Here is an 18466-nt window from a genome sequence, read left to right as displayed (position 1 = left end):
TTTTTTCAATATTTGAGTAATAATTGCTACCTATCATTCAAAAGTTTGGTGTCAGTATTTTTTCATTTGAAAGAAATAATACTTGTTCAGCAAGGAAGTACTGTATTAAATTGATCAAAAATAACAATTAGGACTTTTACACTGTTAAAAAAAAGCTAATTTGGTCAAATAAATGCTGTTCTTTGGAACTTTCTTTTCATCAAGTAAACAATTTCCACAAAAATATTAAGCATTGCAACTGTTTTCAATCTTCATAATAATAAGAAATGTTTTTGAGCACAAAATCAGGATATTACAATTATTTCTAAAGACAATTCAGCTTTGTTTTTACTATATTTTTGGATCAATAAATGCAGAAAAGACCAACACTAAACTTTTAAAGAGTAGTGCATGCTGAATTAAGGAATTATCTCCTTTAAATAAAAAAGACTTACTGTCATTACAAATTGTTATAATTTACTCACCCTCTTTAATGTCCCAAACCCATATGACATTCTTTTATCTGTGATACACAAACTGACAATTTTTGTCAAAAAAAAGTTATCATATTATGTTCATATCGGACCACGTTTTTTGAAACTTATAAGACCCAAGTCCTCAATTACATTCATATAGTTTCGAAAAGAGCCACTAAGATTCTCTTTAAAAATATCCCTTTTGAGCTCCATGGAAAAAGTAATTCAAGAATGATGAGGTGAGTAAATAATGAGAGAATGATCATTTTTGGTTGAACTATCACATTAGTTCTTGGATGGATTCTTGTCCACGCCTATGCTCCTTCAGCATTCACTTTTTGAATGCCTTTTATATATATATATATATATATATATATATATATGAGACAAATGTACACAAATCCAAGCTACATCAGATCTAACACTGATATTATGAGAAGTGTTTAATGCAATCATCTGCAAGTATCAGCGTGTGTTTAGCAGAGAAGAATGCACAGACAGCAGCTCTAGCTGAGATTCCTGGCCTTGAGAACAGTCCTGCTAAATTCCAAACATATTAGCACAAGCTTTTCGTGCCTCATGCCACTTGGTGCGGCTGTACTTCTCGGGATCTCCAACTCTCTCAAGACCTTGTAAGGCAGCAGGCAAAACAGCCCTGTCCAGGCGTGCCTTTACTGGTTGGAATGGTGAGATATTTGTGATGCTCAGGCAAATAACAAAACACTTTGGCAGACAGTCAGGTTTGTTTCATCGTGCCAAAAGGAATAAAAGGAAATGCTCACATTCCTTTCAGATATACAGCTTTGTACAACCTAGTTTACTCACTTTAAACTATTAACTGAATATTATGTTGGTCACATTAATAAAAAAGATAAATCGAAATGTAAATGTTTATTTATCTGAAGGTTCAGGCATAAAATCAAGCATAAAATTGTTATATGTACTAAATTTTTCTACTAGAGTGTATTAAATTTCTAAGGTTTTTCAATAGGTTTCAGAGCTTTAAGGTATAAAATGTATAAAACAATGTTATACAAATGTACAAACAGCCACAGTCACAAACAATTCACACTGCTCTTTCTCTGTAAAATATCCTGTAAAAAAATATATAATGACTCCACAAATCTGTAATGAACTGCTAGTTCTCATAAACAAATTGTTACAAGTCTATATATCAATCATCGCAACAAGCATACTGTATTCTCATTGCTCAATGGTCTTCAGGTTTTAATAGTATATTTTAATGTGCTCGTTGGACCTTATAAACATTTGTGGTTTGTCATAAGACATTCTAAAGTACATTATGAATCTTTCAGCAGAAGATATCTCTGCAATTTAGCCTAGAAACATCTCGAGGCATTACCTCTGGAACTGCTATCTTTAATTAACTGTCTTGTAGAACAGTTGAGCAGTGAATATATTAGTTAACATATGCATAGTGAAATAAAAAGCTACTATTTACCCTCTTTCTCTGGTGAGATTAATTTTACAGTCTTTATGTTTGGGGTGTCATAGATCCCAAGAATGTAACTAAAATAATACTAGTGGTTTCATAATTGACCTTGTGTTTTCCCTTCAAATGATTTAAAAATGTTCCTCTGAGCTCAGGAAACCCCAGTAGGCAGATAATCTTAAAGCTTTAACCTGCTTTTCTATCTTGGTGATAACTCAGTGGGGACTTGTGATCACACCTGGGTTTGCTCTCCAGTATTATGGTATAGTAACCAGAAACTACTAGGTCAGCAGGAGTGATAAATACTAAAGCCCCTTGCTGAAAGGTTTCACTAGCAGACATATCAACCTGTGAAGTGCCAAAGCCAATGTGTCGATGCTAGGCAGATAGAGCATGACCTGTGTGTGGAAGTATTAACTGTTTGTGATCACTAGAACTGCTATTTGGGCAATCCTAAGAGTAGAAAATCTGATTATTTCTTATTGGATTATGACTTCTTGATAAACCTTCATGGCCAAATTGAAATAGCAAACTATATTTAAGACTAGCTCAATCAATCTATCCTTTGTTGTATATACAGACAAAATATGAATATGTAGACACAATGATAGAACAATCGATAGAAAAAATACTGAATAATGGATAGAATGCTAGAAAGATAAGATGACAGACAGACAGACACAGAATGACAGACAGATACAGAATTACAGACAGAGAGACAGACAGATAGACAGACAGACAGACACAGAATGACAGATACAGAATTACAGACATACATACATACATACAGACAGATACAGAACGACAGATAGATACAGAATTACAGACATACATACATACATACATACATACAGAACGACAGACAGATACAGAATTACAGACAGATACAGACAGACAGACAGACAGACAGACAGACAGACAGACAGACAGATAGACAGATAGATAGATAGATAGATAGATAGATAGATAGATAGATAGACACTTTTTCAGTTATTGTTCTTTTCTTGTGTTTGATTCCTTTCCTTTCTCTCTCTATTCTTTGTGTTCTTCATTGCATTTGCTGAAAAACAGCCTACACTGTTGCCAAGTTGCTCTGTCTAAAGAAACTACCTCTCATCAGCAGCTATGTGGGGGTAACTGCTATGTTGACTCAAACTTGGACCTAAGCCCTGTAATTAAGGGTCAAGAGGTTATTTATCTCATACAGCTGAGAATACAACATTTGGCTGAGCGTATACGTAACCACATCCCGCAGAGGTTACGTAACTTCTAAAGCCAGAACAAGTACCTTTATCAAGCTTGTCTGACAGGAGCACAGAAAGGCTAGACGACACCAGACCATACAAACATTCAAATTTCTCTTGTGTTAAAAAAAATGCTAGATTAATTTTGCCTATTGTTGTTGGTGTGAATGACCAAGCTATCACTTTAAATTTCTGGAATATAAACAAACAAAAGAAAATAAATTAACGAATAAAAGTATTGATTAATTAATAAAAATTGCTAACTTTTTTTAAAACTCGGCATTGATGACTTCTCAACAGGCTGGAGGAGCCTTAATCCCTTGTAGCCTGAAGAAAGAAGTCATCACTACAAAGTGGAAATAATGAGCCATATTTTTCCATTGCATAATTAATGCATGACTTTTTAAATAACTGAAGCGCAAAATGAATGTTATAATTGGTTTCAGTGCACCCTTGCCTGGGCCTCCTCTCTTCTTAGAAAGGATGGTTACAGTGTTATGGAAGGGTTTCAATGAAGCTGAGGTGCAATTAATCCTGCATGCTGCGTATATCATTATCACCGGGCTTGTGTACAATTTCTGTCTCTTCTCCTTTGAGGAGACATACTGTGAATACTCTCACGGCCCAGCTTATTATGTGAAGGCGGATGGCATTTTGATAAGTACGGAGTTAAAAGAGATAGCTGCATGTTTCAGGAAGTATATTATGAGAGGTTTAAATATCAGGATGATAAGTGTAATTCTGCTGTGTGAATGATATGATTATTATTACAATTATCTTGCAATTTGCTCGGTACACTGTGGACATGCAAAATCCATTATTTTAAAGAAGCTTAATAAGCATAATTTATAAAATTAAAAAAGAAGACAAGTGTTTATGTGATTTAGTGTAGATTATGTCATCGTCTGTTATTAATTTTGTCTGGGCTATATGAAAACTAGCAATGCCTTGGACTGAAAGATTACATATCTTCCTATCATGTTTGAAATATTATAGTGGAACAACAAACATTATTGCCTTTATTAACAAAAAAAAAAACATAAAACATAAACCCTGGTCCATATTATGGGCTTTATAATGAAAGCAAGACAAACATGTTATTGGTCCCTAGAGATCTGGAAAATAAAAACTAAATTATGCTTACACTAGCGGCTATGTGATAAAAATCAACTAAACCATTTTTTATATTATAAATATGATATATTTGTCATTATTATCATCATATTTGATGGTATGTATAAAATGAAAATCCTCTGAATGTTCACAAGTGCTAAAAATATTTCACCACCATGGTTGAACATTTTCCGCATTGTACGAGGCTTTGGAAAGTCTCTGGTAAGAGGTGTGATGTAAATATTCCCCAGGCCCAAAGACCATATGTAATCTCACATGCAAATATTCAGTCTCATGACTGAGAATACTTGTTTATGTCTGCTCTGATCTTTCTTAGGAGTTCTCAGTGCTAAATGATGAAACAGTATGAGCAGCTCATTGGAAATACATGCCTGTGGTGACATTTCAGAAAAATTATATTATGTTGCTTCTCGCATATTTCACGACATTTTCAATGTGAAATATCTAATGAGTGGTACTATAGGTGTGTTTAATTTTCTCTTACACAGATGAACATGAATCTGGCTTTTTTTAATATGTTGGTGTTGTACGTATCACAGTTCAATAAAATGTTTTACAGTGCTCAGTTGTATTTGAAAATAACATACAACCTACACTAAACCCTATCTTGAACCTAACCAATAATGTTAGAGCAAAGGTGACAAAGATGCATTTTCTGAAGCAATCATACCATTTTAATTTGCTTCCAGAAGTCTTTGAGCTCTTTTATCGTGACTTGTGTTTCACAGAATTCATACCAGAGTGCTCTGTATCACAAGTGCAATGCTGTACCGGGGGAGCTACTGAGCAAATTTACTGTCAGAAAAGCAATTCGTATGGAGCTGGTTATGTGATGCAATGTCAAACTGCATTAGTTTACAATTCATGTACCATGGTAAAAGTGTTCTGAGGTTAATAGCATTGTGTAATGAACTGTATGTTTACCAGATAATCTACCCCGTAATCATATGTGGAAAATAAATAAACAGACTCTAGTGTTCATTTAACAGGAAACTGGAGCAAACTGAATATAGTTTAAAAAATGTAAAAAAAATTGTAGATAAAGGCATGTATTTCCAATGAACCTATGTTGATTTTTTTTTTTTATCATGGCAGTAAAAATGTGCAATGCTATATAAAAAGGGTCCTTATTATTTCTCAATAATAATAGATGAGCTCTTCAGAGCGTTTTCTATGGGCAAGGTTATAAAATTTGTTTCTTACTTTTCCACACTATGTGTGCTACAGACATGAATGATTACACAGGATGTCTGAACTAGAGGGCTGCATTGGCAAATCTTGCAGGAGCGGGCAGTTTTACCTTTGCTGCGGGCGGGAAGAAAATTTTGCGGGAGACCCGCGGGAAACGGTGGGACTTGGCGTGCAATAGAAATGAAATCAACACAAAATTAAAGCAGCTGTTTACATAACAAAAGCAAACAGCATCTGGAAACAATTCTCAATTGTCACGGGAAAAAATGGGAAAGAATTAAACTTTGTAAGCCGCTAGTTTTGTTTTAGCGGTTAATATTTTATAACGGTAATAAAAAATACCCAATGTTTTTGTTATGTGTGATGCTTTGGTTTAGCATTACTTAATTTTATTTAAACGCAATCATGTTTAAAGCCTGTTATTCTGGATGTTAACTTATTTAGTTTGAGTATTTGTGTACATTTTTCACAAGCTCTAAGAGAAAGTCCGCGGGAGCGGGCGGGAGTGGAACACACAGGTTGCGGGAGCGGGCAGTCCTGGTCAGAAATTCAGCGGGAGCGGGCGGGTGCGGGTTTAAGAAAACAGTCCCGCGCAGGGCTCTAGTCTGAACCTGGCTCAGAATCGGAATTATGATTTACAAATACATAAAAATAGACTTATGGTGGGTTGTCAACCATTAAGCAATACCCTCACAATATCCGAAAATCCTAGGGGAAAACAAATAGATCAGCCTGGTAAACACTTAACAACACCTCTGTGTTTTTTTACCTAGTTACCTAGTAACCACTAGCCATGGCCTCATTCCTACAACATTTGTGCTACAGAGATGAATGATACCTCAAATTGCAAAGTTTATTGTGAAGAGGTTTGCTATTACTGCTCTAAGCGATCAGACTTACACTTTTCACCCAGCGGATGATAAAACAAGCATAAAAATCCCATAGACAGAGTGTAACGACTCTGAACCCATGGGGGCCCCAGCCAAATCTTGGCACCAGAATATCATAGACATATGGGGATGGGTTCTTTTGACTGTGGGCAGACTTCAGCAGTGTGGCGCAGAGCAAACAGCACTTGCATTTTCTTTGGAAATGTAGTTTTTCTTCTGCTCTTTCTGCCTGAATCTTTAGTGCGTAATTCAATCCACACACTTTGTGCTATGAATATGAATTATACCTTAAATTGTGTGGCTTATTGTAACTTTTTAAAGCAATCAGATGTGCAGTTGTCATCCAGAGGCCAATAAAACCTGTGGAAAAATAATAGATTTATTATTATAGACAATAACCTGAGGCTGTCTTTTGACTCAGGTAGTAAGCAACAGCCAGGCAACCATTCAAAAGATCTTAGCAACACCTTAGCAATGTCACTGAAACCACTCTAAACACTATTGTAAATACAAACCAAATTCTGGAAATGTTGGGACATTTTTTTAAATTTAAATGAGATGAAAACTAAAAGAACTTCAAATCACATGAGCCAATATTCAGCCAATTTTATGCACAAAATGAGCTCATTTCAAATTTGATGCCTGCTACAGGTCTCAAAATAGTTGGAACGGGGGCATGTAGCATCTCCTCTTCTTTTCAAAACAATTTGAAGACGTCTGGGCATCAAGGTTATGAGTTTCTGGTTTTGGTGTTGGAATTTGGTCCCATTCTTGCCTGATATATGTTTCCTGCTGCTGAAGAGTTTATGGTCGTCTTTGACTTATTTTTCGTTAAATTTTTCGTGCGAAATGTTCTCTATAGGTGAAAGATCTGGACTGCAGGCAGGCCAATTCAGCACCCGGACTCTTTTACTACGAAGCCATGCTGTTGTAATAGCTGCAGTATGTGGTTTTGCATTGTCCTGCTGAAATATACAAGGCCTTCCCTGAAATAGACGTCATCTGGAGGGGAGAATATGTTGCTCTAAAACCTTTATATACCTTTCAGCATTCATAGTGCCTTCCAAAACATGCAAGCTGCCCATACCGTATGCACTTATGCACCCCCATGCCATCAGAGATGCTGGCTTTTGAAGTGAATGTTGATAACATGCTGGAAGACCTCCCTCCTCTTTGGCCCAGAGGACACGTTGATTTCCAACAAGAATGTCAAAATTTGGATTCGTCCTACCATAGAACACTTTTCCACTTTGAAACAGTCTAATTTAAATTAGCCTTGGCCCAGAGGACGCGACGGTGCTTCTGGACCATGTTCACATATGGCTTCCTTTTTGCATGAAAGAGCTTTAGTTGGTATCTGCAGATGGCACGGCGGATTGTGTTTATCAACAGTGGTTTCTGGAAGTATTCCTGGGCCCATTTAGTAATGTCAATGACAGAATCATTCCGATGAGTGATGCAGTGTCGTCTGAGGGCCTCTATTTTCTATTGTGAATAAAATATTGGATCATGTGATTTGAAAGTCTTTTACTTTTCATTTTATTCAAATTCAGAAAACGTCCCAACATTTCCGGAATTCGGGTTATACTGAGAACTCATTCTTTCATGACAAACCAGTTCGATTTGTAACTTAGAATAATGAACTTATTTCATTGCACTAATTTATGTAACTAAGAACACTATGTAAATGAGAGTCCTTGGGATTTGCGTGAACAAGAATATAAACTGGATCATGAAGGGCAGGCAAATGTTCTCCATGTGAGTGGCATGCGAGAGCAATGTTAGAGAGATAGGCTTGTATAACAGCATGTGGTCTCTCTCTTTCTCTCCCACTCTCCTTCAGCGTGTGGGGGATGGGCTGCCAGCTGTTTCCCCCAGTACTATCACGTTAAAAACTGTTTTTGCTGAGACTACTGAAAAGAGATCACACATTAATTTTCTGCTGACCTCCAGAAAGCATACATAGTGCATGTTCACTAGTGTTTGTTTGTTTATTTATTTATTTATTTATTTTAGGGCAGTCAATTGATCAAAAAATGGGTCCCACTTTATATTAGGTGGCCTTAACTACTGTGTACTTACATTTAAATTAATAATTTGGTACAATGCACTTATAGTGTACATACATGTTTTTACATTGTACTTATATTTTTAAAAATACCTATATGTAATTACATCTGTAATTAATTTCTGTAATTACGTTTATAATTACACTGTTGACACATCCCTTACACCTTAACCCACCCTTAAACCTACCCATACCACCAAACCTGTCCCTAACCTTACCCGTATCCCACCTCAAGAGCAGCAAAAGTGTTTTGCAATACAATATGAACACAATAAGTACATTGTACTTATTTTTTGATGTGATTACATAGTTAAGGCCACCTAATATAAAGTGTGACCAAAAAATGTAATAATATTAATTATATGACATGCCAATTAATAACATAACATGCAAAGTAGTCACAATTATATTTGCTCGAAAAGATAATTTAGCATTATGTTATTTATTTCTTTTTTGTGATCAACTTTTTTTATTTATTTTATTTTTTTAAATCAACAAAACAACATCCACACAAACAAACAACAGGGAGGGGGGAACCAACAGACATACCATAACAAATTCAATTTCAATTTGCAGCAAAAAGGACAAAACAGAATTCACATGAGTCCACAGACCAACAACAATTGAACATTCCCAAAACATGTGGAGAGAAGTACCTGCTAATACACTGTTACAGATATGACAGTTATAGGTCGATTGCAGTTTCATTTTAAACCTCTTGTAAGGAGTTATGTATGCTCAAGGGATGACTTTTAAATGGATAAGACGATGCGCCAAGTTTTTAGAAGTTAAGATTAGATTAGACCACACCCTCTCCCAGTCGACCAATAAATCAAAATCTGTTAATTCACGATTCCAGATAGATTTAATAGAAAGAGACTTTGCAGTGTGATCATTAAGTTTACTATACATTAAAGAAACAGATGGCCGACCAGAGGGTGGTGCGATCCAATCCCATATAGGATGAGAGGTAATAGAGGATGCCCAGGGAACTCCATAGGCCTTGAGAGCAGAACGTAACTGAAAAAAGACAGAATATGATGATGCTGGTAAACAAAACTTAGTTCTTGAAGTGAGCAGAGTCCCTGGTTATCATATAAGTGACCGCATGTGTTTCTGCCCAATGCAGACCAAGAGGGCTGGAAAAATGGCCAATTTCAACATAAAAAATTCAAGTTGTGCCATAAGGGTGTGTTGTTACAAAATTTGAAAGGTCCTCCCATCAGACGTTCCACCCTTTTTTAGAAAAAAAAAAAAGTCCTTAGATGTAGTATTCTGGATTCTCCAAAGATCGATTACATTAAGTTCAGTGATAAATTTATTCAATAACTTAGAGGATGGGTTAGCTGTAGTACCAGGGTGAGATTTATCCAGTGCAGGATTTAAACAGCATTAAAATCACCACCTATCACTAAAGGACAATCCATCTGCTCAAGTAATATATTGGAAATATTCGTGAAAAATGCACTGTCTGCCTCATTCGGGCAATAAATGGAGACCAGTGCTAACCTGTCATTATGTATTTTACAGCGTATAAAAACAAATCTACCTTCATCATCATTCCCGGTTTGTTCAATGGTTATATGTAACTTCCTATCGACTAAGATAAGCACCCCCTTAGTTTTATTACGAGCACAAGAGAAGGCTGCCTGTTTGTAATACTTGTTTTGAAAACATACCACATCGCATTGTTTTAGCTGAGACTCTTGTATCAGGGCACAGGAAATCGATTTACGGTGCAAATATTCTAATATCCGGGTACGCTTAATAGGAGAATTTAGGCCATTCACATTCAATGATAAGATATTCAGAACATGCATTGTGTGCTCGCAATGCCAAGATTCTGTCTAAGTGAAGAGAAACAAAAGCAATGCCATACTGCCAGTGACATGTAAACATTAGTATGTATCCTGGATACCAATCCACCTAGATGCATAGTCCTTTTAAAAGAAAAGCAGAATAAATGAAAGTATTGATATCTGTTGAAGGGCATAGAAAAAAATAAAAAACAAGGAACGACAAACAAGTATGTATAAAAACCAAAGCATTACCGAGAGTGTAGGTCTGCATAAACAACAGTAACAAATGTTGATGCGTGGCCAGTCCACTTCAACGCAAGACATGTCCCCAAAGGCCCACTGAGCCAAAAGCATACTGATTGAACCTGCTCTCCATCAGCCCGAAGAATAATAATAATAATAAAGAAAAATAAAGAAAATAAATTATTATTATTTACCAATCAGCGGACGAACGCACAGGGCAGGGGCAAGATTCCAAAAAGAAATTAACAAGTGTCTATGGCCACCTTGATATTGTCCTCTTCAGGGCAGTTAGGATCACCACAGACCTCAATTATCTAAACACAAACGTTAATTTTCCCTCGTTGAGCTGAGAGGATGGAGACGGTAGCCGATGCCTTCCCACTGCTTTGTAGCGCTGCAGAATACGTCTTCAGTGACAGTGAAGTAACAAAATCCTCCGCCTTTTGAGGAGAGTCGAACATCATCTGCTCACCTTTGTGCTGTAGTTTAATTACCACCGGATAGGTGAGGAAGGGCTGGAGACCAAGTGCTGTCATCTTCTTCAAGACTGGATTAAAGCTCTTTCTCTTGGTAGCCGGATATGCCTGCCAAGCACCTTTCAGGATCACCGATCTGTCATGCCATCTTAGTACATGGAAGATGAGAGTACGCGGCTGATCGGAGTTTTTTCTTCCGTCATACACGCGATGGGCCCGGTCAATCTCTATGTCACGGCCTTTCAGGGAAGGGATCCATTTGGAAAGATCCACTGGTGGGGTTGCTGGAGGGGGCGGAAGGCTCGATGCAGCTGGCTTCCTCAGAGCTATGAGGAAGCCAGCTGCATTGAGCCTTCCGCCTCCGGCAACCCCACCAGTCGTACGTTATTTCTCCTGCTCCTATCTTCAATGTTGCTCCAGCTGGTTTCTTAAGTCTGTGATTGTCCTCCTATCCTCACGTGCAGCTGCTTGAACGGAATCGACCCGGTCACTGTCTGTTTTGCCGCAATGGCTAGCGTTTTAACTTCTGCTTTTAGCTCTTTTACAGAATCATTGGTAGTTTGTATATCCAAATGTAGATCACGGGGTGCTGGGGTCAGTACAGAGTCTATCGCTTCTCTTATAGTCAAAGCCACTACCGAATCGAGAGTACTTTGTTGCTCTTTAAGCACTAGCTTGATACCATTAGCTATAGCAGCGTCGAGATCCTCTCTGGAGATGGTGGAATCTTTGACTTTTTTGTTTTATTGGCGATTGTCCACTTTCTCTTTTTCGGCTGTCCTTGACTGCTGGGACACTCATAGTGAGCTAAATAAAGAGTGGTTCAAAATTTACTGACAGGATATATACAATTTCTGACAACGTGAGCAGAGCGAAGGACATGCGTGCTTGCTGCCGAAGCGTTACGTCATCCTCTATGTTATTTATTTCTATAGTTATTTTCTATAGTTATTATTGAAGTATTGAAGGCATAAGCCTATCACTATCTACAGCAATCAATGTGCAGTTACGTTTTCACAGGAAGTGTTTTTGCATTTTTTTGCAGAACACCAAAAGCACTTACTGTGAGAACGTTAAGTATATGGGTAGTTGACAAATACTACTTTTTTTTTGTTAAAGGCCATTTTCAAAGAAGAATTATCTTTATTGTTAGACACGTATTTTCATATAGTGTTATTTATTTAATTTGAAATTATAATTAACAATTTTTTCCCCATGTCTTGTTGGACAATTTCAAAACAAACTTTGACAACAAGATAAACTTTGCTGTCATCCATTCAAATCTGCTGATAATTATACCATTTTAAGATGAGTGATATTTTTTGTGTGTCACACCATAGGACATTACATCACACTAAAGGACAGAAATGGTAGTTATTAAAGTAATTCTATTTAACTTTGAACATGTCAAAGGAGAAAGAAATTTTAATTTTGATTTAAACAATATCAACATGTTTTTTTAAACAAAACAAAATAATTTTCATCAACAAAATTCAGTCTCTTTCAATCGGTATGTTACTAAAACTCTTCTAACACCCCTGCTGCATGTGTGGCACAGCTAAATATGATTGATATTCAAACTATATTCATTAAGATGTGAATTAATTTTTAAAAACTATATAGCTACCCTTTTAAGGCATCATTTTTGTTCTATTTACTTTCTGCATCGTTCTCTTAGGATCTCCTCCTTTCTGCGTGGATCCCTGTTAATTTTCTGTCTATATTTTCGTGTCCTCTCTCTTCCACTAATTTCTCTCCCTCAGTTCTTTCTGTTTCAATAACAAAGTATCACATTTTATACTTATTTTCATGACACTTCATAACAGTACAAGTTTTCTATAAATTAAATAGAAAATAGTTTAATTAATGTAATTATTGCATGTAATAACACTGAAAATTATTTAAAAAATTAAAAGAATAAAAAGGAGTTAAACAAATATGATTTAATTATTTAAAATGTTTTTTAAAGAGACCTTGTCCTCTGGTGTGACATCTTTGTCCTGTGGTGTGACAGTACAGGCGTCACACCGGAGGACATTTTCTGTCACACCATAGGACGTTTCAGCCTTTTTCTGTCAATTAATGACCTTGCTATTCTGAGCTAACCTGTCATTGGCGGTTTGCAAGACACATCTGCATCATTTTACATGATTATGTAGTTTAACATACATTTTTTAATTAAAAATATAATTTAGGGGTGTCACACCAAAGGACAACAAAACAACACTTTTGTAGTGGTTCCAAAAAAGTTAAATATTTGAACAATTCTGAGACAAAAAATAACCATGTGCATGTGTCATGGGCTTAACAGTAACATAACCATGAAAACATTTCTGGGGTCTTTCAACTAATTAAAGTTTTTTCAGGAATTGACGATTTAAAATCAGGATATGGTGTCACACCATAGGACATGGTTTTCAGAGACAAAATGTATTAAGTTCCTACACTTTCAGAAATATATAGATGAAAAAAATTATTGCCATTTACTAAAATAGACACTTGTGCAATTATGCCAGAGGTATTTATTAACATTTTTATGCTTTTCTTTTTAATTTATAAGTTGTAATTTACTGAACCATGTTTGGGACAGTCATACCATAGGACAATTTTGACATTTGGCTAAAAAATTTTTTATTTTTTTTAAATCGAATAACACTGCAGAAATGTTTAACGATTTACAGCATTTTAAATAATGACAATATTTATTCATTTTTATCTTGTGGGACAGTGAAAATGTCATGTCATGTCAACAACCCATATGTATATATATACACATACATACACACACACACAAATTATGCATTATTAATAACTTTCAGCGCCACTAAACAGACATTTCATTTTTGAACTCTGGCAAAATGTACAATAACCAGCAATAAAACATTGACACATACAAGTTTATTTACTTTAAGGAAAATGTAACACTTTTAGTGCCACTTACTGAGTATTTGACTTTCAAAGTGCCATGAAACATGCAAGCATATATCATACAATTTTATAGAAATGCTGCCACAGGAAAAAATGTTCAATGTTTTCCCATTATTATTTTTGTTATTATTATTATTATTATTATTTATTTATTTATTTATTTTTTATTTGTTTAATGCAATTTAACGTCAACAGCAGAAAAGCTGCCACAGGCACATTTTTCCAATCTGGGGCAGCCTGGGTAGGTACGTTGCCAAAATCCTTAATAAAAAAAATGATATTATTATTATTATTATTATTATTATTAAAAAAGTAAACTGTTAGAAATTTTAAAAGAAAGTGAATTAATAATAACCGAATTTATTAAAAATGGAGTTGGAATTTTAAAATTAAATTTAATTCTGAGCAACAGACTATGCAACAATTTAAAGTTACAGCACAGCAACTGTTCTTCTTAAATGTTACAAATGATCCCCATGTCCTCTTCTAAATCTGTACATAACGTCTCCAGTACAGAACAACACTTGAGAGAGTACCGGAGTGGAACTAATTAGTCCTTATGCAATTGAATTACCCCTATATTGTCAGTTTGTACTCAGCACATCCCTTTAAAGGTTTTTACGCCACCCCATAATACTTCACCAAATTACACCAATAAAGTTTCAAACTGAATCTCTTACATCAACAACTCTGCTCAGATTTCGCCCTGGTGACATTTTCCCTGCAGAAGCCCCTGATTTTACTTTGCTGGCCAATTTGTTCAGACATCCTGTGAATCTTAATACTATAGAGAAAGGTGACGCAGGTCTCTCTAGACTCTGGAATGGTCTGTAGGATCCCATTAATCACTTACCCACACCTCCCCCCCACCTCAAGCACACACAAACACAAGCACACACTCCAGCCGAGCGCTCTGCCTTGCCGTTGCTCATCTGTTCCCCTGCTTTTAAAACAGAAAGAGGAATAGCAGTGTCACTGCCGCTTTAGGACGCATGCCCTTTCAGCAGACCCTCTGTAGACACATCCTCTAATGACCAATACAATGAGCCTGGAATGTGACCACTGCCTATTAGCCCGTGCTTAATGCTTTTAGGTCTTACAAAATCAAGTGCAAATCCATTGCTGTTAAGCCATATGGCAGTTAATTTATGAGCGGAGGAATGAGATGCAATAAATTCAGGACCCTTTTAGGCAGTAACAGCTACTGTTTTACTGGATAATCTTAGAATACAAATGTTCACACTATTGTTTTGTTTTTTTATCAAGGTAAATGTCTAGTGTTTTGCATATTGATATGGACATAAAGCAAAGGCACTTTTTGTAACGTCTATTCAATTATTTACTCGTCTGCCACAAAGTAATGTTGAGCAAATATTGATTTATGTGATTAATTGCAATGAATTAGATTAATTAATCAGCATTTTGTGATTATGCTAATCTATTACAATTCCTAATCGATTGATAGGCATAATTAATAATTAAGCACTTACTGTTTGGTGTCTGTATTGATGATGCTACCTGCACCATTGTAATAAAGCTTTGTTCATCTGAAAAGACAGATAAAGGAAACTGACATCTGTGTAAACAGAAATGTCAAGTGGCTGTCAAAAATCAGAAAGGACATAAAATGCTTCATCTTTTAACTAGTAACACAGAGAGTGCTGTAAAGCAAGCCCACTCTCAGGGTTTCAAATGAATCACAGGAGTGCACTCTTGGAGATTTCCCATGAATGCTTTGATTGCAGCCACTCTTTATTCTAATGATTCAGACAATCTGGCAATCATGCATTGCCCAGAGCACATGGACGTGTAACAGAATAACATCTCAATGTATCAAATAGCGGAGACCGGGGATAGTTGTCACACTAGGAACTTTTAACAAGGGTTGCATCTCAGTCACTTCACACATTTACTTTCTCTAGCAGTGGATTTTTTAAATTCTGTCATCCAAATTAATATATATATATATATATATATATATATATATTTTTTTTTTTTTTTTGCAATAGCTGTTGGGTATAAACAAATGAACACAATATATATTTTAAATGCTAAAAATATGTAAAATTATTTAAAATATCTGTCAGTGCCCAAGTTAATTATCAAATACATTTATATATTTGTGACCCTGGACCACAAAACCAGTCTTAGGTCACTGGGGTATATTTGTAGCAATAGCCAAAAATACATTGCATGGGTCAAAATTATCAATTTTTCTTTTATGCCAAAAATCATTAGGATATTAAGTAAAGATCATGTTCCATGAAGATATGTTGTAAATTTCTTACCGTAAATATATAAAAACTTAATTTTTGATTCGTAATAAGCATTGCTAAGAACATCATTTGGACAACTTTAAAGGCAATTTTCTCAATATTTTGATTTTTTTGCACCCTCAGATTCCAGATTTCGGCCAAATATTGTCTGATCCTAACAAACCATACATCAATGGAAAGCTTATTTATTCAATCTCATTTTCGAAAAATTGACACTTAAGCCTGGTTTTGTGGTCACATTTATATAAATTACATCTATATTTATTTAAATATCTAATTAAATTAATTTTAGCTTCTCACTTCACAAGACATTAATTTGTAGTCTGGAGTTCTGTGAATTACTTGTGGATCAATGTGATGTTTTTATCAGCTATTTGAACTCTCATTTTGACGGCACCCATTCACTGCAAAGGATTCATCAGTGAACAAGTGATGTAATGCTACATTTCTCCAAATCTGTTCTGATGAAGAAACAAACGTATCTACATCTTGGATGGCCTTAGGGTGACTACATTTTTCGCAAATTTTCATTTTTGGGTGAACTATTCCTTTAAAGGTACTGAATGTGAAATTTACCAGGGAAAAAGCACCTCAGAAATATTCACTGGCGTAAATATCGTGGCAATTAGTCTCAGTCTCCCCTATCACATCACATCAATCCTCATTCTGTTCTGAGAACCCTGCTTCCCTCGCACTGTTCATAACTACCAGGCAGATCAGCACTTAATTTGGATTCATGGATCATCATTATTCAACAGCCTGACTCATGCCGCCTATACTAGTTGACAAACTGGAGGTGTCAAATTTCTAGACAAATGTCATTAGCTCGACCCATTCACTGTTATAACAAAACATCCTGTATGTGTTTGATTAAAAGTGCAGCGTTGTTCTCGCAGGTTCCGCCAACTTAGAAATAGGCTGTCGAATAACCACTGGAGCATTGCCTCTACCTCTTTATCTGGTGTGTGACCTACTTAATGATGAATCTATAATAACTCAGTGGAGGAAAACATGTATTGGCTTGTGCATGAAAATGTGTTAATAAATTAGAAAACAAAATAAAGGTAGTGATACTAGGGCGGTCTTACGCAACGGGAGATTGCGCTGTTATTAATTAGCAAACGATGTCGCCAAAAAAAGCATTATAAATCATCTTGGCCTTTCTGTATTAATATCAGGCATAATAGATGGCTTTAGTTGTTGTGACCAGTGCATTGAGACTGCGCAACACAAAAGCAACTGGAGATGATTAATGGACATCGCTGGATATAGACGCCAGATCTTCTGTTCTTTTTTTGGTCGAGGGAAAATCCAGAAGCCCTCACATGCTGATATCTTCCCTATTAAAGCTCCCTCCCTTGATTCCATCCTTGTAATAGTATTACGGATGACATTGTGGTCATTGATTTGTGGCCTTGAGCAGTGGAGATTACCATCTTTTGTCGGTTATTGTCCGGCTGAGATTATGGATGACTCATATTTGATTTTGACACAGAGATGCCAACTGAATGTCAGGACTACTGAGAGATAAGTGAATTGTGCGCTCAAAGTGGCCAATGGATAGCTTCGGTATCAATCTGTGTCCTTTTGTTACTGGGATCAATCTGAGCTCAGGTTTTGTTTGAGGCAGCATTTCATAAAAAAATATATATATAGAACATTAAGCTCGTGTTTAACACACACTGTAAAAACAGGGTTGTTTTATAACTTAAAAAACAAAGACAACAGTTTGCATACCGCTTTTTAGTTGCACTTAATTATCATGCAGAAGTATTAACTGAACAGTGTTAAGTTGCCATGACTGAAAATCTGACAATTGCCTACGACTGAAATTGTTATTATTTATTTACCCTCATGTCATTGAGGCACTTGTATGAATTTCTTACTATAATAAAATACGCACCTGAGCCGGTTGAAAATCGATACAAATATGTGATGATTCAAATTGGTTGAGATGTTAAAACAGAGGTGCCCAATCTTGCTCCTGGCAATCGACTGTCCTGCAAAGTTCAGCTCCAACTCTAATCAAACCCACCTGCCTTTAATTTTCAAGCGGTCCTGAAGACCTTAATTAGTTGCTTCAGGTGTGTTTGATGAGAGTTGGAGCTGAACTTTGCAGGACAGTCAATCACCAAGAACAGGATTGGGCAGCCCTGTGTTAAAGGAATCTGATACAATTGAGGTTAGGAATTTATATGAATGAATCTCTGAGGGGGACTGATTTTCTTTTAATCTTGCCTCTGTATAATGCAAACAGTATAAAATTAAAATAGTGTTCATAAGTGCAGCACTGCTTTGTTTACTGCAGT

At 36.0% G+C, this 18466-nt stretch overlaps 1 long non-coding RNA gene across 1 annotated transcript in view; it reads right to left on the bottom strand.

The window, feature by feature from the left end:
* The window catches only part of LOC131527505 (uncharacterized), a 61616-nt gene extending 43446 nt beyond the window's left edge, over positions 1–18170 (bottom strand). The window contains exon 1 of the long non-coding RNA XR_009267663.1: positions 18061–18170. This is a non-coding gene — a long non-coding RNA (uncharacterized LOC131527505). The remainder of the gene's footprint in view (positions 1–18060) is intronic.
* Positions 18171–18466: the final 296 nt, after the last annotated feature.

Source organism: Onychostoma macrolepis, chromosome 20 (assembly GCF_012432095.1).
Source record: "Onychostoma macrolepis isolate SWU-2019 chromosome 20, ASM1243209v1, whole genome shotgun sequence".
Lineage (NCBI taxonomy): Eukaryota > Metazoa > Chordata > Actinopteri > Cypriniformes > Cyprinidae > Onychostoma > Onychostoma macrolepis.
Note: the sequence above shows the minus strand (reverse complement) of the source record. Positions and strands in the feature narration are given on the sequence as shown.